Genomic DNA, 23,952 nt, shown 5'->3' on the forward strand with positions numbered 1-23,952 from the left:
AGCTTACGTGACAACCATGTTTATATATAATACCCATTTTTAACCATTAAAAAAATGGTGAAAACCTTGAAGTATCCATGTCTGTCTGACTGTCCGCTTGTCTGTCCGTGAACACAACTCTTCCGGTTTTAGAACAGATTGGATGGCAAATGAGGTGTCTAGTGAGAGCTTATAACCCAAAGATGGTAATTAACGTGAGAAATTTGACCTCGGACTTCAGGTTACAGAGTTGCAACCGAAAGTACTGTTTTTAAGACGCAGAAATAGTACAAACGGTATATTATTCGATGAGAGCTATACTCGCCTAGAGCATAGCACTGACAGCGAACGCTCGCATTTAAAGTAATGCATTTATTTTACCGAAAATCGATTAAATGATACCATCCCATGGACCGAGCGAGGGTCAGCGCCTCGTTATGAACGCACGCTTAGCAAGACGAGGACAAATATATTACTTCCGGTTAAAAAGTTATAACCGGAAGTTTGACAAAAATGACTTTAAATTAGGGAAATCGTATATTAATCGACGCAAAGTTACAAGAAGAGTTCAAATATCCACTTCCGGTTGTATTTCTGGTCACGTTGGGTGAAAACCTAGGACTTACGAAGTCCAATTGCTTGTTTTACTAGTATAATTTTTATATTTATAATTTTAATATATTTTTATATGTTTTACTAGTATTAAACATCGTTTTGACTTTCGTATATTCTTGACCTGCCGTGGAAACCTTTTTAGAAACGTCAGTGTTAAACATTTTTCATTTTACATCTTTTTAAATACTATATGGTCTACCTATTAGCTTAACATTAGTTCAAAGATAATTTTGTTACATCCAATCAGGGATAAATCAACATTAGCTGTATTAATGATGAGAGTTGGCTTGAAATGTGTCTTTATTAAAGATGGTATCCTTATTGTTACGAGATTTTGTAAATTTAAACTTTAAAGATTTTTGTTAACAAAGTATATGGCTGCTTATCTGTTGGTTAAAGATAGTAATATAATGAAATTAATTAAAACGTACATTGAAAATGGCAGTTTTATTGTCCTTTTTGCTTTTCCTTACAATTTTTGCAGTAGTACGAGGTTATTTTCTCTTTCTAATTGAAATAAAGATTATCAAAAAAAAAATCGTGGGACGCCTGGAAAATATGAAACATCGAAAATGTTTTTTACGATACATGACAGGACGGTTTATAAAGGAAATAAATGTGGCATAATCAAATACGAAATTGTCAATTTTTTAAGGAAACAAATTAAGTAATATACTTTTTTGAATATTGTCGCTAGAGCATGCGGTCCATGGATGCAAGGGAAGCATTACATCCCCTAAAATCTAAAATTTATTTTCAGTAGTTAAAACTACATAATCATATTTCAAATTGATTTGTAATAACTCAAATATTTAAAGATATGTTTTTCAAGAAATCAATAAATTACGTTACGAATGAAAATTAATGACAAGAGGGGACAGTGCAATTTTAGAAACCATTCTGCCCGCACTACCGTCGCGAGTCGGTCCAGACACAGTATATTACCACAGTATATTGCTAATAATGCCAAAGAATATAGACGCATGCGTATATATATTCTTTGATATCATGGTACAATGAATACACAAGGTATGATACATAATGTTCCAAAATCGGTTCACTTTCGCGCATGACGTAGTCAAGAACGCTTATTCCCACAACATTTGAATGTAGTTGTATAGAAAAGACTTTTAATTTTAAGTTTTTTTATATAATTTGGCTAATTTAATTATAGTAATTATAAAGAGATGATAAAATTATGTTATTATAATATTTAATCATAAATAAAATTTTGAAGTTAATTTAAGTTTATTGATTTTTGGTACAGTTATTTTGTTAACATAGATATCCTTTATAAAACAAATTTTAATTATCTTTTATTTCACGTAGGTACAGGTTAATTAACTTATACTTCAGAGTTCGATATTTCAGATGTTTAAAAAGATACAAAAACTTGGTAATGAAGGTACACAAAATTTGTACGTATATACCTACTGAACTAAACACAAAATCAAAATAAATAATATTTATAGCATCTTGAGCCCAAATTCACGTCTCAACTTAAAAAAATTGCCGGCTTTCAAGACTACACGCCGAAAGCTATCTCTTCCAAATCTAAATCTCTTCTCGAACTGTTTCTCTTAACTCCTACTACCACTTTACACTATATTTCCATAACAAAAACAAATAAGGAACAACAAAAAAACAATTACGAATTTGAAGAAAAATCCGGACTCAAACAGTAACTGACTGCTTCCGCGGTCCATCACCGAGTGACATCATTCGCCCAACCCGGTATAAACAAAGCATAAACGGAAATATTCCTGTGTATTTGATGCGCAAAATCTCTAATAGGCGGAATAAACATCAAAAGAAATACCCATCTGTGCCATATAAACAAACTTAAAATAAAATCCGTAAACTAATTTTCGAAACCAAATTCAGAATTTCGCTTTAATCTGTGTCTTCTAAGAATTGCAAGGCAAAACAGACGTTGATAAAGATGTTATTAGAGACATGGGAAATCTAAAAATTGCATTCCACAACATATCTCCTCAACTAAGCAAAATTCTTAGCGAATTGGTTTCTTGTACTCGTACAGAGTATATCGGAATAAAAAAGAAAAGACAGTTAAGATTTGATTTCACGAGCGACTGCGAAAGCCGTTCTGATGAGGTCTATTAGGCCGAAATACGTATAAGCGGATGCCCAGGCGCCCTCTACGTGATATCAAATCTTAGCTGTCTTTTCCTTTTCAAACTTAAAATGTTTATATTATGAATCTCAGCGACGAAAAAAGATTGAGAATATTTTTAGGTGTTTTAATGCATACGAAGGGAAATCGAAATGCTACAGCTTTAATAAGATTATTTCCAATTTTAATCTCTCAGTAATCGTTCAGAAATTTGTCCTCAATTTGTTTACTTGAAAGGTATCGTTCAATTCATCTTTTTCTTGCTGTCTCAGTTGGTGCATATATATATATATATATATATATATATATATATATATATATATATATATATATATATATATATATATATATATATATATATATATATATTAATAGGACCTGGTCCTCCGCTTTCAAAGCATTATTGGCAACACCAAAAGAAAACTATATTATTACATTTAAAAAAATTTATTTAAAAAAGTATATTGATTTTTTATTTTTAAGCCATTATAAAAAATAAAACAATATCTATACTAAAACGTAGAAACACTAATTACAATTAAATGGATACAAATTAACAAGTCTACTTAATTACAATTTAGTGGTAATTTTTTATTTAGAACTAGCAAAAGCTATTAATGCAAACGTCAATTGTGGCGAGGTGTGCGAAATGACTTGAGTTACTGGAGTAAACGAAAATTAAAATTTTAAATGATTCCTATTCTTGCCTCCGCCACTGATTTACATAAGCAATGCCGTTCAAATGTTTTTAAAATCTGAGCGGCAAAATCTCACCATAATTGGCATTTGCTGTATATGTATGCCAATCTTTAAAAATAGCTAACTGAAAACAAAACTGAATACCTATATTTAAAATAGAATGGGCAGACTATAAACTTATGTTCCGAAACTTTTTTCATGTGGCATGTTTAACTTAAATATTATTTTATAAGGGATTAAACCACAATTGATTGTAATAAGACTTGACATTTCGATTTCCAATCCGGAAATAGTTTTCAAAAAATTCTGAAATATTTTTTTTTATTTCAGAATAAAAATTAGAATACAAATTCGGAAGAACATTTTAGAATTTATTGAAAATGATTTCAGAATTGGAAATCGAAACGTCAAAGCAAAATGTAAAATGTAATTCTCATTACATCAACAGTGAACAATAATGTAAATTGGTAGAGGTACAAATTTTAATACATTTTAAAAGGGACACATCAACAAAAAATACAAACAATAATCGTTGATAATAGGTGCTCTTATTAAATGGATAGCGCCTGAAGAGGGTTGTTGAAACGTATATCACGTGGGAATCAGTGAACAATATTTATTAAAAAATAATATAAGTATGGCACAAAAATGTTATGCATTATAGTATCATCCTAAAAAATCAACACCTTAATAATTAAAGAAAAGAGAGAAAACTTAAGAAAGTAGTAACATAATAAAAGACACAAGTGAATGAAATTCTGAAATAGGATTTTTACACTAAAGTATATTTTTTAAACATTAAAATCGTTCGGATACATATAGCGAGAAGCGAGATCATAGCAGAACAACCCTCTCGACGAATCCTTACGTCACATCAAAAATAGGTGCAGTAAATTTTCAACAGTTGACAATGTTGGCAATAGATAGGGCATAAACTTGGGAGGTCGAAGCTCGAAGAGGAGAGATTACACAGAAGAAAAAAAGAAGTAATTATTCTATTCTCTACGAAAAGCTACACATTAGGCATAATTGGAAAACACCAGGCCGGATTCACTCCAGGAAAAACAACAGTCGACCAGATTGCGTGAGTAGGATATCAGAAAAACTTATCCTAACCACGAGAATGACAATGTCTAACTTAAAAACAAGTGTTAAAATACAGGGAAAGAATTATTATATATGAAACACTGCTGAGGCCGGTCCTCACATATGGGACGGAAACATAAGACTATAACGCAGAAGGATGAAAGTGTTTTGGGAATATTCGAGTGTAAAATACTCCGCAACATATTTGGATCAATAAACGACCAAGGGCAGTGGCGCAAAACATATAACTTCGAAATACATGTGATTTAAAGCTTAATATGTATTTTAAGTTGGTAAAATCGTTTATAAACACTCTAAAAAAATATGATACATGAAGGTACAAATTTAATAATAGTGGTAAAATTAAATGTTTTATTAAACATTTCCATACTATGTAGTAAGGATATCTTATAATACGGACAGTCTGCTCAAAATAAATATGTAGTACTTGACAACTTTAAGTGCATTTTTCTAAAATTACCATCGGAGTAGGTTGACTTACATTACATGGTAGTGGTAGTGACCATATGATATTGATGTTTTAGATCAAAATTAAAGCCAGTCGGTAATTAAAGAAAGAATGCAAGGAAACATAAATTCGCCACATTATTTATATAATAAATTAGTATCAGAAACCATCAGGATCGGTTGTCACCTCAAATTTTAAACAAACATTTTTTTTTATAATGAAAATAAAAACAAAGAGATTGTATGTTCACATTTTTACTAAATAATTCAATTTATCTAACTCAGTCTTTAGTGTTAGGTGGATTGGGTTAATCAGTAACTACCAGTGCCAGTCCCAAATCTGGATAAGGGAGGAGGGTTGGACGAAAGGCTAACGACCCTATCACATAAAAAGACATTGTTACGAAATCAAGACTCAGAGGAACTCAACGAAATTTTTCGACAATCAACGCAAAGATTTGGAAATATAGACTTGGAACATTCATACACTATATGAAACTGGAAATCTCCGAAAACTAATTGATTCCAGTATTAGCCCGATATAATGCATACATTACCGCCATACAAGAAGTGGAATGGACTGACCAAGGGGATTCTCCGACAGAAAAAAAATTGACATCTATTACAGCTGCCACCAAACCAAACACGAGTTCGGGACCGCATTCATAGTCGACCAAAAAGTAAAACCTCTCATTATGAACTTTAATAAGCCAAAGGATCGGCTACTTCAGTATAAGGGACAAGTTTTTTAATACTAGGTTCAAAAATGTGCACTGCAACAGAAGGCACAGAAGATAATAACACGGACCAATTTTATGACGAACTGGAAACCATATACAACCGTAGACGAGGAAAAAACTACAGCAAAAATTATTTTTAATATAATACTGGAGAAGACTGTAAGAGATGCTGAGATATACAATAGAGGAACTATAATTTTGAGGTTGGAAACAAATTCATACACCTATGCTCCCTTATGACTTCACAACGAAGAAACTGAAAAAAAAAGACTACTATCAGAGAACAGATATTACTTTGGATTAAGCAAACACCTAAGTATCAAAAATGTAACAATACCATCCTACCTATGCTGACATAAGAGTCGGAAACATGGACAATCTCTAAAATAGATCAAATCATCTATTCATCTTTGGGCGAAAGATTTTTAGAAGAATATTTAGTGCATTCTGTGAAAACGTCCCCTAAAGATGGTAATATAACTTTTAGGTCTATAAGAAACGGAAGATGATAGGTAGGCTTCATAATAATAGGTAAGCTAAGATGGGCACTACACTTGTCAAGAGCAAACAAAAACTGTCCTCCCAAACCAATCCTAGTGGAAAGGTGATGTAGACGACGACCCGAATAAGATTGGTGCTGCAAATTAGGAATGAACAAGAACAACTAGCAAAACTGAGGAAGGTCGACTCAACTCAACAGGGCTGTAGTACTATTGATGATGATGATGCACTTTATTTTTTAGTAACAGTGGTAACTTTTAATTTTGGTTTTAACCAATAAATTTTTTTAGAAATTTAATAACAAATATTTATATTGTTGAATAAATGATCCAAGTAAGTTCCTTATATTTCTGTGTTAAAAAAATATTTTGTTATATACAAAAATATAAGTCTACATTTTCTCAAAAACTTAAGTAAATGTTACATATAGGTACCCTTTAAAGAAGTGTGAATGAAATTAATAATCTAAATAAAAAATATACATAGGAGACGATATTATACTTTGACAATCACATTATCAAAGCATTAACAATGATTCAATTTAACTAAACGAATATTATTTGTAACATTAAAGTTCAGCTATTCAATAACCAAAATCAATATTATTTGCTACATAGTATTAGAAAAAAAAAACAGAATTTGACATTGTGATAAAACTGTCTCAATGATAATAGATCTTAATGTCGTCTTGCAGAGACCATTATTGCTTCCATATTTCGTTTATTCCTTGGCATATACAATGACAATGATGTATTAATGTATAAATGTGGAAATACAAATAACTCTAATTTTATCACTTTGTTAATTTGTTCTTCTTTGTTAACTTCGTCTTCTTAAAAGGAATTTACTGGATTTTAGACATTTTTATTAATTCCTACAAATGAACAAAGAATGTGAATTAATGTTCTGGGCAGTTTTTTTTTGTTTATTTATTTTACTTGTAATAATATATTGGTACAGTCCTTGGACAAATTATTATGGTTTATTATTAATGCCAACATCGTAAGTACCTAACTCATAAGGTATTTTCTAACTGTGGCATTTCTTTAAATAAGGTCTCATTTTTTATGTTAGTGGAAGACCATACAGTTTATTAATAAACCGTTAAGTGACGTTAAAGTATATTTTATTTGAAATAATTTACTAATAGGTGAGTACTTTTTAATATCCTTATTATAACTTAATGCTTTTTAATTTAAATTTGAGGTTTAAAATCACGTTTGTTTTTAAACTGGTGTTTCAATTCTGCCTTGTGGGCCCCTTCCCTCTGACATGGGAAAAAAATATTTCACCTAAAAAAATTGGCGAAATTAGAGCACTTTTAATGTATGGAAATCGTTCCCAGCTCCAAATTGCTTCTAAGATCGAATCCATCTGTGGAAAATATTGCATGAAAACTGCAGAATGTCATAAAGTTAACGCCGAACCGTAAGGGTAAATGTGGGAGAAAACATGTTATTACACCACGTGGGGTTCGAACTTATATAAAAATTTAAAAAAAGGAGAGATTACAAATGAATAAAACAACTACGGAAAAGTTTACTGACTTTCAGGTCTATAAGAAATCGCAGACGACAGGGATCAATTACCTTCATGATAATAGATAGGCTAAGATGGATAGTACACTTGTCAAGAGCAAACAAAAACTGTCCTCCCAAATGAACCCTAGTGAAAGATGATGTCGAAGAATAAGATTGGTGCGGCAAATTGGCAATGAACAGGAACAACTAGCAAAACTGAGGAAGGTCGATACTCAACTCAACAGGACTGTAGTACCATTGATGATGATGATGAGCACTTTATCTTTGAGTGGTAACTTTTCATTTTGGTTTTAGCCAACAATTTTTTTTAGGAATTTAATAAATGTCATAAAGTTAACGCCGAACCATAATGGTAAATGTGGGAGAAAACATGTTATTACACCACGTGGGGTTCGAACTTATATAAATATTTAAAAAAAAAGGAGAGATTATAAATGAATAAAACAATTACTTACCGAAAAGTTTACTGAAACTGATGTCAAAGTATGAACGTGTACAGCGCGTCGAAGACACGCTTACAGAAAATATATATAAAAAAGACTAGCTTGGGTAAAAATACGAGGAGTTTACTAAAGAAGACTGGAAAAAGGCTTGATACGTTTATAGTTTGTAAAAGATGATCAAACTAAAATTATTTTCGTATTTTTTTTAACTGTTGTGCTGCAGTGACTAAAGTACCTTTGACATTTATTAACCAATAATGCTAAGTATATTAAATGAAAACCTGAAGAAAATTTAAATGAGTGTGTTGTTAAAGCTGTAAAACATTCAACAAAAATAATGATCTGGTAAGAAACTTGGAAGATTTCAAATTATTCAAGGGATAATATATATAATATAGAAGAGTAGACTGATACCTCAAGTGCATGATGAATGATCAATGCATATTTGTGCAAGATGGAGTCATATTGCTAAATGGAAATTTCCAATCAAAAAGTCACCAATAAAATTGTTTTAATTGAAAAACTAATAAATCATTTAAAACACAACGACAAATTGAACCATTGTGCCTTTAACTGCATTCAAAGTATGCCAAGAGGAGTACAAGCAGTGATAAAAGCAAAAAGTGACTCAATAAAATATTAAAAAGATATGAATATATAATATGTTCCAAGGTTAAGTGTTTTTTATTTAACATATAATTAATGTATTTTAAATAAAAAAATTAAATTTAAAAATAAACTATTAAACAAAAAGTAGTGAAATACAGTAGAACCTTTGCAAGTTGAACCTCAATAAGTCGAAAACTTGAAAAAATGTTTTCTTCCCTTCCCTTCAAGCCCCAAAACTTCCATTACTCTAAATCTCAACTCAGCTCTATGAGTAAAAATAATCAGGGAGTCCCTGCAACCCATTTTGGTACATATTTTCCCCCTATAGCTCGATTAAAATGGACCTCTGTATCTCAAACATAACAGTGTCTTATTTTACAAACTTTACAACTAAATTATTTGAAAGTTATTATACATATATCTATAATTTGAAGAAAAATATGAAAAAAATCAAAACAGTCAAAATTTGTCATATAAAAGACGACGAATTGGAGAATCTCTGGGCTTGGAGGAGTGTTTACTTAAATGGTTTGAGCAGTGTCAGTATTAAAGCATTGGAAAATTTCAGGGTCAGTAATGGATGGTTAGGACAGTTCAAAAGAAGATGAACTTGTTTTTAAAAAAGTTTGTGGGGGAAGTACAAGAGTTGACATTGAAATATGTAACAAATGGAAAAGTGAATTGCAAGATTTGTTATATGGTTATGAGCCTAATAACACAGTTTAACCACAAACAGTTAGGACACTCGGTGTCGGCGCCTTTGAAGTATAAAAGTATCCAGACGCCATATTAGACCAAATCAGTTACGGACTGGCACAAGTGGTTAGAACAGAGACGTGTTTATATTATTTCAAAGTTAGTAAACAAGTTAATTTGAATTAATTACAATCGACAATATATTGTTTTAATTTTAATCCTCAGCTGGTATCGTTATTTTATAAACACACAACTGGAATCGTGGGGTGCGTAAATAACCCCAAAATTAAAGTGACCAGCATTTATCTCTGCATTGAAAAAAAGAAGACATGTCTCATGTAATATTTATTATTAACTAAAAAATACAAAAGTTAAATATTATTATTAAAAATATTTTATTTATTTTATATAAAAATAAAACTTTTCTACCATAGCCAAATAAGAAACTGAAAAACTTCTACTAAAGTAAAAAACAACTCTTACAATTATTTCGGGAGGCAATTTTGTGTGTAAACTAACTTAAATAGACTTACTTTTAACTTCTACAACAATAATTTAACAAAAGTAAACTTACAAAAAATTTTAACAAGTAAAAATGATATCGGAAAAATTAAGAGGGAGTGATGAATACGTATATATCTTAATTTCTAAAACAATCTTGACAAAAGTTCCGGGTGACACTACGTTCCTTACAACTTGCTTTCTTACAGTCATCACATGATTTCACTTTTCTGTCTTTATGTTTCGGACATCTTGTTTGCTTAGCAGGTTGTCGATTTGGAAGTTCCTCAGTAGGGTTTCTTGAACTCTTGTCTTCACCTTTTCCAAGAATTTTTATGACTGTGGTTTTTAAGTCATTAGAGAGCTGTTTCATATCTTTTCTTCTTTTCAGATGTTCATTCAAAAGACTTTTACCGAGTAATATCGTGAAATGTTTTTGAGACAAAGAACATTGACTATTTGCACGTTTATAAAGAACATATGCATTTTTTCTTGTTATATCTGAAATTACATAAAAGGCAGCCAGAGGCCATCTTTTTTATTATAAGTTTTTAAATTGCATTCACTACAGTTTCTAGTAGAATAGTTGTGAATTTAAAATTTTTTTAGTAGCAATGGTACTTATTTGTTTTTAAGGTACTTCGTACAGTTCTAGCAGTAATAACAGTTTCTGTTGAAATTAGGGTGTTGTTACAAGTAAAATTGATTTCAGTTAGACTACTTACGGCAGTTTCACGCTGTTCCTGTTCTTCATTAATTGCACGAGCTGGTTAATTTATCTCTATCACAATCCGTGCATTTTCTACAATTCTTTTTTCACAATCAGTTTTTTCAAATTTAAAAATAATGTTGTGAATTGCAGATTTTGATGATACAGGGCCTTCGAATGAAAACGAAAACGTACCGATTATATCGTTGGCACTACTTCCAGAATAATATCATTTAATAAATTTAATTTTATGTTCAGTTGTAAAGGTTACCAATTTCCTAACTGGAAATATCAATTCCTTTATTTTTTTTTTGCGAATAAAACCAGAATTATTATTTATTTATTTATTTATTAACGGGATGTCCCCATTTTTTACAAAATAATTAACAACGTAAAATATCCTAACCATAACACAAATACTAAAACTAAATATTAAATAATTATTAAATATTGTTAAACAATTATTAAATTACATAAATTAAATTTTCCTGAGAATCATTTTAAAATGAAATGGGAATTTAATTTCCCATATCAGAAACTGATATGGGAATTTGGCATAGTTAGTGTGCTAGTGTTTTATAGAGAACAAAGATATTTCTTTAAGAATTCTAGTGCTACATCTAAAGTTGATAGGACCTAATAAATCAGAACAGTCAGTTGTATGATTAAGTAGTTTATAGAGAAAAACTAGATCGCATTTTAGTTCTATAGTTTTCTAACGAACTGATATTTAGCCTTGACCTTAGTTCAACCAAAGACAAGTTCTTTAAGTTTAATCTATAAGCACAAATCCGGAGAAACTTATTTTGAATTTTTTCGAGGGTGTAAATATGGTTAAAATAGTATGGTGACCATTCTCTAGAGAAGTTCTTGTGATAAAACCTAGATTGTCTGTGATTTCATTACTAATGAAAAAATAGACGTATATTTGACGTTTCCCTTATCAAAACTGAATGTCACTTTAACAAAACTACAATTCAATCTAATGGGTGTTAATAACAAGCTCGTATGTCGGTACTAGTTGCATACTATATTCGGCTTCTCTTTGTTAGTAGAACAACCTCATACTGTTCTTTTCGCACTAATTATGCGTGCTATATACAGTTTTCAGATTACCACAACTGTGTAGTATTTTTTTGCTACTAACTTTAACTAAAATTTATATATTAGCTTATTCTTAATGTAAGCTTAATTTATTCTAAACAAAAAAAATTTAAAAACAAACTATTATAAAAAAACTATTATTTGTAATATTTGGAACATGATCATGTATTTAACCAGACTTGGAACATGGAAATTTGGTTAAAATTATAATTAATTGGGCAATTGTTACAAATCATTATGTATTTCTGCATTTCCTGTAACAGAGATCTCTGAGGGAATATTTACTTCACTATTGTGAACAGTGTCAGCAAAAGAAGTTAAAGGCATTGTAAAACTTTTATTAGAAGTAAATCAACAAATCAAAACAACTACATGGCACTGTACTGACACTTATTTTGCATTATTTACCTAGGTAAAAAAGTAAATACTGTTTACCTACAGAGAGAAAATTTACTTCTTGTAGTTATTAAATAAATAACAGTAATTTTTCATGTTAGTAGTAAAAAAATCTATTTATTGCTCCAAACGATTAATTTATTTTTTATAGATTTATTTGAAATATTTTTTTGGCATTTGAAATTTTGATTAATAAATTTTAATGTGTAATACAACCTTACTCTAGCATACAGATTTAAAAAATATTTATATGGAAAGTTAACACAAGGATGTACGAATATTACACTTTCATACAGAGTAATAAAGTTCTTTATGACACCACTTTTGATTATTATGTGTTCAAAATGTTGTTCAAATATTTTGTCCAGTTGAATTATATACTCTAAAAAAATATTATCCGGCATTTGAAGACTACCAAACATATCGAGGGCATCAGTATCATATGCTTTAAAAAAACAATATAAATTAGAATCATCTAATTCAGTGACAGTTTTCCCAAAATTTGAACAAGTTGAACATGTATGAACCTCCAAACACTTTTTAATATAATATCCACATACATATCTGGCAGTATTTTGTGAAATTATATCTAATTTTTGATAATCTAAATCAATATTAGTTGTTAATCCAACTGTTGTGGTTGCTGCAGGTTGATTATTTAATGTTAACGCAAGGTCAGTGAGTTTCAGTAAAACTGCATCAGGATCTCCTTGGCAATTTTCTGCTCCAGAATTCATTAGGTCAACACACAGTAATTTTCTAAATGCCATTTGAAATTGAAATGTTGTTGGACTTAAATTATTTCCTGTTTGTTGTCTAATGGAACCAAAAAAATTCTCCAAAGAGTCTTGATTTAACCTTCTCGTTAACAAAAAAGTATAGCCAGCACTTTTAAGTTTCTCCCACAACAATTGAGGAGCAGACTTTCTATATGCATTTTGTCCATTTTTTCAAATTTTCAACCAAAGATGGCATCGCAAACTATATGTATATAGCCACTATTTTGTGTCACGAAAGACGTTCTAAATGCATTCTGTTGTCTGCAAATTAAATGAAAAAAATACCTTGGACTTTCTATGTGCTGTATGTCCATTGACGGTAGACGAACTAAACGAAGTTTGTCCGTGCGCTATGGACTAATTGCGATTTGTTTGTCGTTGGCGGCCGTTGTCGTTGTATAGTTGGTGTCTATACTGTTAAGTTTGTTTTATGTGCGTTTATTTTTCCGATTTTCAACAAAACAATATATAATAATGGATGTAGTTGTGACAGGAGATCATGTAGTTGGTGATACGGACCACGGTAGCAGAAAAAGAAAAAGATATCTAACTTCTAAAGTAAAGCTTACCTAACATTGCGTAACAGCAATGTTAGGTAAGCTTTAATGACTTATAGGTTACTTTTGTATTTTGGTATTGTTTACACAATAGCATCTTAAGTTCTTATGTTGTTGTCGTTAATATTTTAATATCATTCTCTTTTCAAGGCATTCAAATCATTATCCTAATTTTAACATTTTGTTGATTTTTCTGTAATCACGCTAATCGAAAAGATTTTTGCTGTAATAAAGTATCCGAAGACGATATTAGGACAATTAGAAGTATGTTTTATGAAGCAATAAACAAAAATGTACAGGATAATCATTTGGGGCATTTTATGGATGTTGAAAAATCAGATAGATGTCGGAACCGAAAAATAAAAAGAAAATCCCACAATTTCTTTATAAGATATCATGTAAGTTTTACTTACAATAAAATCTTATTTAGCATTAAAAGGTTTTGTTTAGATATTTTAAAAACACGGTGAAAAACACAATATGAAGGTTTTATTCTTTATTTTAGGTTTGGAAGAATGGAAAAAAAATTTACATTTGCCAGAAATTCTTCTTATCCATATTTAGTGTCAGTCAGAGACCCGTAAATACTATTGCTCGAAAAATGCAATCTGGCAGTGGTATTATTGAGAACCGTGGAGGAGACAAACGGTCTTTCAAGAATGTTGAAAAATTTGAAGCTGTTAAAAAATTTATAGCCAGTTTGAAAGGACATGAAAGTCATTACGTGCGTGCTAAATCTCGGCGCATTTATCTATAATCTGAAAATAATATTACTATTTTATGGAATCTGTACAATCAAAGTACTGCTGAGAATTTGAAAGTAAATTACAAGTATTTTAGTAGGATCTTTAATAGTCATTTTAATATTGTATTTGGAAGCCCTGCTACTGACGTATGTGGTTTTTGTGTCAGGACCCAAACTTATATTAGCCTTTGTAAAGACAAAACTGAAATAGAGAAACTAAGAACTTCTCTACGTGTACATAAAATACGGGCCAAACAATTTTTTAAACTAATAAAGGAAAAACCGGAACACACTGTTTCCTACTGTTTTGACCTTCAGCAGGTTCAAGTCTTACCGAAAGTGACAATTCAAGATGCATTTTACGCCCAGCAGTTGTCTTTTGATTGTTTTTGTGTAACCGACGTGGATATTAAAAAGCCAGTTTTCTACACCTGGATGGAACATCAAGCAAAAAGGGGATCTGCAGAAACAAGTTCTGCTCTACGTGATTTTCTTAATAAATCTGAATTTGGATCAGGTATAAAACAGTTAAGACTATTCGCAGATGGTTGTGCGGGGCAGAATAAAAATGCACACATGATGCATATGCTCATGCTATGGTTATACAGAGATGCCCCACAAAATATTAAATTTGTGGTACTTATTTTTCCGGTACGCGGGGTTCATATTTGCCAGCGGACCGTGTTTTCGGACAAATAGAAAAAGTTACACGATCCTACAGTACAATAAAAACCCCTACATAATATTATGACATTTACTCCAAGAAGGGAGAAGTTAAACAACTTGGTAGAGACTGGACTGTTTATGATATAAAAACTGCGTTAACTTGTTTAAAAAATATTGAAGGAATCAGTGCAGCCAAACGAATTATTATTAAGAGATCACAAAACAACAACAATATTTTGCTTAAGACCGAACTGTTCTACAGAAATGATGGTCCATCCAAAAAATTCCAAACATTATTGAAAAGTGGAAAGAAGCTTTCGACTTTACACTTACCTGCTGTAGAACTCCAAAACAAAATTAAACCAAAAAAACTCCAGAGCCTCTCGAAACTATTAGTGGAACTGTCAGGGGTGAATTGGGTCAACGATCCTGAGCTAACATGGTTACAACCAATTCTTTCTGACACTGGTGAGCAAAATGACAATCAAGTTAACCTTGGTGAAACTAAGGATGATGACGTTATGGAAGGAGCTGAGTACTGTGATTGCAATGATGATGACCATGGGGACCTTTATGATATGTAAAATGTCATTATTGTTCCATTCATTTTTAAACATTATTTTGTATTTAAAAATAAAATACTATTTTTATGAAGCTGCTTGAGTTTTTTTTACATCTTTACTACCAAAAGTCTGTCATACCGCTTGGTGTAGACAATCAAAATGCGTTTTGTTCAAGGATGACAATCTAAATGCAGTTTGTCCAACAGTTTTTTCAAGTTTTTTGGAATATTATCAATACTAGATTTTTAGCATATAGGTATAATATTTGAATGATTTTTCATCCATATTTTAGGTATATCAGTTTTTCGTTCAAGTTCTTGTCAAACGCATAGCAGTTTTTCTCTATTTGCCAAAATTACAAAAAATGGACAAAATGCATATAGAAAGTCTGCTCCTCAATTGTACACCACGAATTGTAATTCTCCACCCTTTTAAACATTTTATACGACTTGTTACAACTTTATTTTTATTATTGACAACTTGTACAGTGTTAAAAAACTTGTCACATTTTTCTAAAAATTGCTTTTGGTATTCTAAGTTTTTAAATGCCTGACAATACTTTTTAGAATGGTGCAGTGAAGAAGAATTTAATAAATCAAACAAATTATCAAATATTTGAACAACTTCTGAAGTACCTTCGGCAGCAGCTGGAATGATACCAAATCTAATATATAAATTTAAACTTGCAGCAACTGTGCTACTAAGAACTTGTGAAGCCAGCTTTACCTTCATCTTCTGGAAGGCGTTAGGATTTATATGTGCCTCTGTCAATTTTGGAGCAGCTCGGTTTGCATATTTATTGTCGTGCACATAAAAGGCTTTAATATGCTCCCACGAAGTTGTTTTTTTAATATTGGCTTCATTGATAAATACAAAGTGGTTTTTTAATAAATTGTTCCTTGCCAACTTTATCAGATGAGGAGTATCAAACATGTAAATAATTTTTTTATCTTCCTGAGAGTTTTCCTTAAAAATAAAATATGGATTTTCAGGAGTTATATTCATGCTATTAGCAAATTTCCAATTATTTGAGCCTAAGTCACTTATTATGGCACAAACATTTAAACCACATCTGAATAATGACTTTATGGCCTCTGTCAAAATCACCTGCAATTTTTCTGCAGGACATGAAGAATGATGCAGGTAATAACATAATGGTTGCTTCCAATTGTTCATTATACCCCTCACCATTAATACAGTAGCACTTACTGCAGGAACAATTGATTTTTCACCAGCTCCAAAATCTTCTATGCCAACAACTTCATCTGATCCTCGGTTGTATAATAAATTTGCCTTAATTGCCATTTCATCAAAGCATAAGACACACATTTTATTTTGTTCAGAAAAATTACTCACTTTAAGAGTAATCATCTGAATTATATTTTCATTAAGTCCAGGTTTTATCTTGATTTCCTCAGTGTACCTTCTTAATGTGCGAGGATTAGGAAGATAAAAAAGTTTCATTAATTTCGTTTTATATACCCTGGGTCCCGTAAAATACATCTTTAGACATTCTTGCTTAAAAGCATCTGAATAGCGGCGACTTCGTGGTTTCTTGTTTGTCTGGGCAATCTGTATTGTTATAAAATCGGCAAGTTCCTTTGGACACAATTTATAAATTAACTGCTGACAATCCTCTGCAGACAATGAGTTAAGAACATCTGATTTTTGCATCAGAACTTGATTCTCAAGTTCATTTATTTTTTGTGACAAACGATAATTTTCATTTCTCAATTCCTTTACTTTTGATCTTAGAACTTCCTTCCTTGGAGTATGGGAAGATAGAAGTAAAGGTGTTTGAGTGCTCAATGTTGGAGAAAATTCTGACAGTGGTGGAGTTGATTTGTCTACATTATCTGTAAACAGAAAAAAATGTATTATACATAAGTCAATACTCTTGTAATAATAGAAAAAAGTCCAATTTAGAATTGTTATAATGTATTGTATATTTCTTTTAGAAAAAGAGTGCTAATTCTATCACTTGTTATGAATGAATCCTCTGAATGTTTACTACTAGTATTAAAATTCACATAACTTTTAACAACTTTTATTTTTAACTGTTTTTAAAAAATAGGTTTATACATAGAGTGGATCAAACAGACTAAATAACCATGTATAACCTGTAGAGCATTCTTAACTTTGATATATAATAACATAAGGACCACTATTTAAAATTGAAACATAGGTTTCAATAGTTTAGAAAACTCTAAACAAATAAAAAGAAGAAAAGATTATATACACATGTTTTATAAATAAAATTGAAAAAATATTAAAAGTTGCACTATTTACATAATTCATTATCAGGATAGAAATCTCTTGATACCTTTGGAAGTAAATATCTAATTTAGTACTTACCATTGGATATAACAATATTCTGCAAAATATTAATTGCTGGTCCTGAAACTTGATCTTGTACAGACTCTTCCCCACCTTGCATTGAACACCCATTTCTAGAAACATTGATATCTGCAAGAAATAAAGTTAGCTGTTACTTTTTCCCTCACTTTGTTACCTCCTTTTAGTTTTAATAACGTTTTGCACTTTATGTCTTATAATGAAACATTAATATCTGATACTAAAAATAAATATCTTTTTGGGATAACCAACATATTTAAAACTTCACTGTCCAATGAATCACATATGATTCAAATAGCGTGGTTATATGCTAAATGGATTATATATAATCCATTCATGATTCAAATGTGGTTCAAGAGTAGGTCATGATATTTAATATTAAAATAACATTGAACTTGGAGACTCTTCGTAGCTATTACCATTTGGACAGTGAAGTTTTAAAAATAATAGATAAGTATTTACCAAAAAACACTAATAGAAAATGACTTACCTAAAACTGAATATGAATGATCACGGTGATTGTCTGAGGATCCCTGCATACATGAAAAAATGGTAGGAACTGCAGTAGGCTTAAGCCTGTTACGGAGATAATTTAAGAAACAATTGTCATCAAAATGTAGATGACAAAGTTGATAACTTTTATGAAAAGCTGGAAGCTTTACATATAAATCCTCCCGTCCAGCAGCTCGTGCCCAGGTTTCTGCCCTGAAACAAATATATTTTAAAAATTTGAAAATTGACTAGATAAAATGGATAAAAAATATTACTAGGCAAAAACTTAATCATTATATTGTTCTGAAGTTATATAATTTATTATTATTATTTATAATTATCATTATAATCCCATTTAAATAGTAATTAATCATTATAGATTACAAAATTCAGCAAATTTGAGTTTTATGAACTTTCATAACAAAATAGAAATATTATTTCTATATATAATAATATATGATATATATATATATATATATATATATATATATATATATATATATATATATATATATATATATACAAAAGTAAGTACACAAATATTATTTTAATAGTTATAGAGGTACAGCAAAAAGTAGGGTTCTTCAAAAATGAACCAGTCTTAAATCATTTAAACTTGTAATTTACGTTTATTAGTTACGGATATTGACAAACAGAAATACATACCTTTGAGGATCCTTGGGAAACGTAAAAAACGTACCTCCCGTCTTCGAACGTGAATTTTTGCAAGTGTTCACAGCACAATGGTCTCCAGGCATAATGAAATTACAAATATCTCTTTTAAACCACAAAACTAATATAACTAATATATACCTACGTATATAATATACGAAGTTGAAATTTGATAATACAATTTAGTTCTAAAAAGAACTGTTTTTAGACTTAATTAAACGAAAAATAAAACGACACAGAAATAAACAAACAAATCACGACAGATGACTTGATGACTACACTACACGTCACCTTAATACCAGTCGGATGTCACTACGTCACTAGCGGTCGGTCTGTTTTCAATATGGCGATATGGCCTGCGCTAAATGATGCGCGTACTTTTTCCCGCCTGTCGAGTGTCCATACTATTCTTTCTTATACTATGCTAATAATATCTTCAATGCTGAGGAAAGGGACTCTTTTTTAAATGTCTTCCTGATAAGACTCTAAAAAACTATAAATACCATGGTGGGAAGCATTGCAAGGAACATTTGACTAAGTATTCTGCTAGCAGCAAACATGTCAGACACAAAAAAACCTCTCACCATTAGTGACCAATAAATCTAAAAAACCTTGTTGTTTAAATCATTTTTAAAAACTGGTTCAGAAATATGGCAATTACAATATTATATTCTTAATATAAGAAAATGGCCAAAGAAAAAAGAAAAATCTTGTTATTCATTTATAATTTTACAGCCCATGATATTCCACAAATGAAAGCAGTTAAAATCCAATATCTGCCCACCGATACATCAAAATTACAGCTTATGGATCAAGGTATCATTAAAAACTTAAAATCATTATATTGAAAAAAGCTGTAAGGCACATGTTGGATAATATGTATATTATGTATTGCAAGCCATAAGAATGGCTGATAAAGCTTGACTAAATGTAACTACAACTACTACTATAACAAACTGTTATGTACACTGTGGCTTTCCATCGTCGGCGTCGTCAATAAAAGGAGCTGAAACTGAAGATGTTTCTATTTCACCTCCTGCTGAATGGAATACAGTGGTGTCTGAATCAAGAATATCCTTTGAGGTCTTTGTTGCATGCGATGATTGAGTTATGACTGCTAGGACATTATCTGATGTCAAAATTATCGATTCAGTAGCTCAAAAAACAGATACTAATGATTTAGATGACATAGAAGACATAAATAATATGGCATGCGCTCCATGGGTTTCCATCAAAGAGGCAAGAATATCAATAAATACTTACGAAATTTTATAGAGCAAACCAGCAACTCGGAAGAATGAGAATTGTCTGCTTTTTATACCTTAAACAATGCTACATATATGAAACAACGGAATTCTCTAAAGCAAAAAAAAATTACTGACTTTTTGACTAATGCCATATTTTTATATTTTAAGGATGTTTTGAAATAATGTTGATTTATAATAACAAAAAAATGGTTGTTACCTCTTTAACTTTAACTTTTATTTATTTTAAAATCCGCCTAAGTCAAAATCCTCTATAAGTTTAAATCTCTATAACTCGAATTTTTTGGCATCTCCCTTGAAGTTCAACTTATAGAGGTTCTATTGTATGTATGATAAAAATTGTGATTTATGTATCTAGGAATAAATATAGAAATATAATATTTTACTAACCATTGCAGTGCGAAACTTGAATCTTTTCTTCAACAGTCCTATTTTTCTCTAACTGGACCCTTAAATCTAAATAAATTTCAGTTTTGGGGAGATTCACATACAGTTCTTTTTTATTGAAAGGTTCTTGTTTTTTTAATAAATATGCATATTTTCTACTCATATGAGACATTTTCTTTGTGTAAGTATACAAAATATAATTTTTTGAGTAATGCCTAAAACAAACAAAAATTTTTTGATAACAAAAAAAACACAAAAGGTGTATCAAATATTTCGATACAGTACTACAGTCCATCTAATTTACAAACCGTTGCACGTCATTATCTACGTCAGAGATACGTATAAAAAATTCCTGAATCCATTTTAAATCAAATAGGTCACATAATTATTGCAAAAGTGTACAACAACAGTATAGAACAAAATAAATTAATATATAATGTAAATAAATAAAAACAAAACAAGCATTAAAAAATAATCTTGTTAAAAACAATTTGAGCCGCTTGTTTAAAAAACAACATAGTTTAATGAATAGTAAATAATAAAAACAAAACTAAAGTGTCAACACCGCTGTCAAACTGTCAAATAAGTGTTAACAATTTATGCCAAAATTTCACCTTCGTTCGATTACAGTTACAGTGTGTTCCAAACAAATGTTCTTCATAAAAAAGCTTTATAATGCATTTATACAAATTAAATGAAACATATTATTGTGTATTTCTTTAAGTTAACATTAATAGAAATCATTAAATATTATTTCTACGCGTATATAATAAAATATGTCTAGTGACTGTAATGCCAGTGTACTCGGCAAAGTGATTCTAAAAAAGAACACACCTACCGCCTAAATATTTCGTGTTGGTATCATGTGACGTCACCGGCTATGACGCTGATGACGTGCAACGGTATGTAAATTAGATGGACTGTATGTAATTCCAAATATAAATATTTGAGAACATGTTTCTACTCAATAATAAACTAGCTCTCCTATAATGTTTCTTCTATAACTAAGAAGCTGAGCAGCTGAACATAGAAAACATTTAAGATGGTATTAATTGCTATTCTTTTAGATGAGACAGATATCCACAACATGCTGCATTACCTTAGATTTGGAGGAACAAGGTCACATTGGTATCATTAGTTGAGCCAAGTTCATCTTCATTTTACATAATTTTATTTATCAGTCCAAAACAACAAAATACATCATAAAACATAATTATCAGTAGTAGCATACATCACAAACGAGATTATGAGTGATATTTTCTATCATTGGAAACATATCTGAAACAGCTAGTCTAATCACCAACGAAGAAAAATATGCTGCTAGTTACTAAGGATCCTATAGCAATTGAGGAACAGGAAACAGTTTTTGGAAGTCATATCTTTGAACGTGACAGCATCACATACCTTGGCTCGCTAGTGACTACTACCAACAAAACAAGGGAAGAAGTTAAAAGGCAAATAAACCTTACAAATAGGGCATACTATGGACTCCAAAAACAATTCCACTCAAGAAACATCCAAAGAAGAACTAAAATTATTCGATATATAAAAAAATGCAAACGCTGGTCCTCACATATGTTGCAGAAACATGGACTCTAATCATTTATGATTGGATTTTTCTATGTGAAAGCTGTACAAGTAAAAAAAAATAAAAGTCAAAATCATTTTGTCAAAAATAAATGTAAATAATTGTTATATTCATTCCATTTATTATTTATGTTACAGGTGGCATATTCATTCCACTTATTATTTATGTTAGGGGCAGCAATGTTTTTAATTTCTTGGGAATAACAAGGCACACGAAATTTCTAATTTGACCCTATAAAAATGTGACTTTATTGTGGCACCTTCACTGTTGTAATATATTTTTGAAAATTAGTACCTAAAGATAATAATTATGCCCAACCCCAAAAATATACTTAATACTTAGGTAATACAAGAAAAAGTATGGTTGGGTATTTTCATATATTTAAAAACAAGAAAAACTGAAAATCAAACTTTCTTCAGTCTTAGAGATTCATCATTTCAATTCAAAAAATTTGAAATCAATTTCAAATTGATCATTTTTTGCAACAATTAAGGTTTATATTTTAAAATACCCAAACAGGCTATATCACAAATACATTACAGAACGTTTTCAGAATGTAAATTCCATCATCAGTGTAACGAAGTATACATGCTATGAGCCACTAAAATATATATTGGTGAAAACCCGTTAAATGTTATTAATTTATAGGTTACATTATATATTATTGCAAATTAGGATGTTCAAGTTAACATTGGAATTGGTAACATGGCAACGTATGGCTCTACATAGGTTACATGGTCCTGTGACAAAGTGTCTTCAAGGACCTGTTGATAACAACAACTATAAAGGATTTGAAATAAATTTTTTTGTGATACATAATGATAAGGTTATAATAGTAAATTATGCTGATGATAAAAATATAGCAAATAGTTCAATAGATATGATGAGAAGTTCAAAAGCAGAAAAATACCTGTAAAGAGCCAAACATTGGTTTTTATCTAATAGATTGATAGTAAATGAAAACAAAACAAATTTAATGTAGTGCTCTAAAATCAAATTATGCCAAATATAAAAACAGTAAGTCTAAATGGAGTTGTGTTTTTTACTGAAGTTAAGGTTTTAGGTGTAGTAGAGATTGACAACTTTTTATGTTGAAAAACCATATTAAACATACAGGTAAAAACTTAAATCAGACTTTGTATAGGATAAGAGTTGTAAGAAAATATGTAGAATTTAATACTTTAAAAATTGTTTATTATGGAATCTGAATTAAAATTAAGATACTACCCAGTCTAAATTTTCTTTCACTCAACTGAGAAGGGTATTTTTTAAAAATAGTTTAAATAGATTACACATTCGATTGCCTGTGTTTTTAAATACCTATTTTTAGATAAGATCTTCAATCGTGAAAACCTTAAATATGTAGTGTTTTATAATTTATAACCTCTACTGTACACACTAAACATTTTACTTGACAATTAAATGCGTTATAACTGCAAGCATATTTTTACCTTTGAATAAATAAATAAATAATAATAAATACGTACCAAATTAGTTCTTATTACCAAATATCAATATAAATTACGAATAAATGTTCCAATCGTCATCACAATTAAACTTGTAAACAATTTAATGCAATAACAGATTAAAAGTTTCACCTGTATTTGTCAAATAAATTATGTCAGTGCACGTGCAGTGCTGTTGGTTGCCTCGTTGCCTGTA

The 23,952-nt window shown here is 30.3% G+C and overlaps 1 long non-coding RNA gene across 1 annotated transcript; it reads right to left on the reverse strand.

Annotated features, from left to right (window-relative positions):
- Nucleotides 1-3,156: 3,156 nt before the first annotated feature.
- LOC140437320 (uncharacterized) lies at nt 3,157-23,952 on the reverse strand. The gene is made up of 3 exons (XR_011950361.1): nt 23,778-23,952; nt 20,706-20,917; nt 3,157-7,096 (listed from the first exon to the last, which is right to left on the reverse strand). It is a non-coding gene; the product is annotated as an uncharacterized lncRNA (long non-coding RNA).

This window comes from Diabrotica undecimpunctata, chromosome 3 (genome assembly GCF_040954645.1).
Source record: "Diabrotica undecimpunctata isolate CICGRU chromosome 3, icDiaUnde3, whole genome shotgun sequence".
Lineage (NCBI taxonomy): Eukaryota > Metazoa > Arthropoda > Insecta > Coleoptera > Chrysomelidae > Diabrotica > Diabrotica undecimpunctata.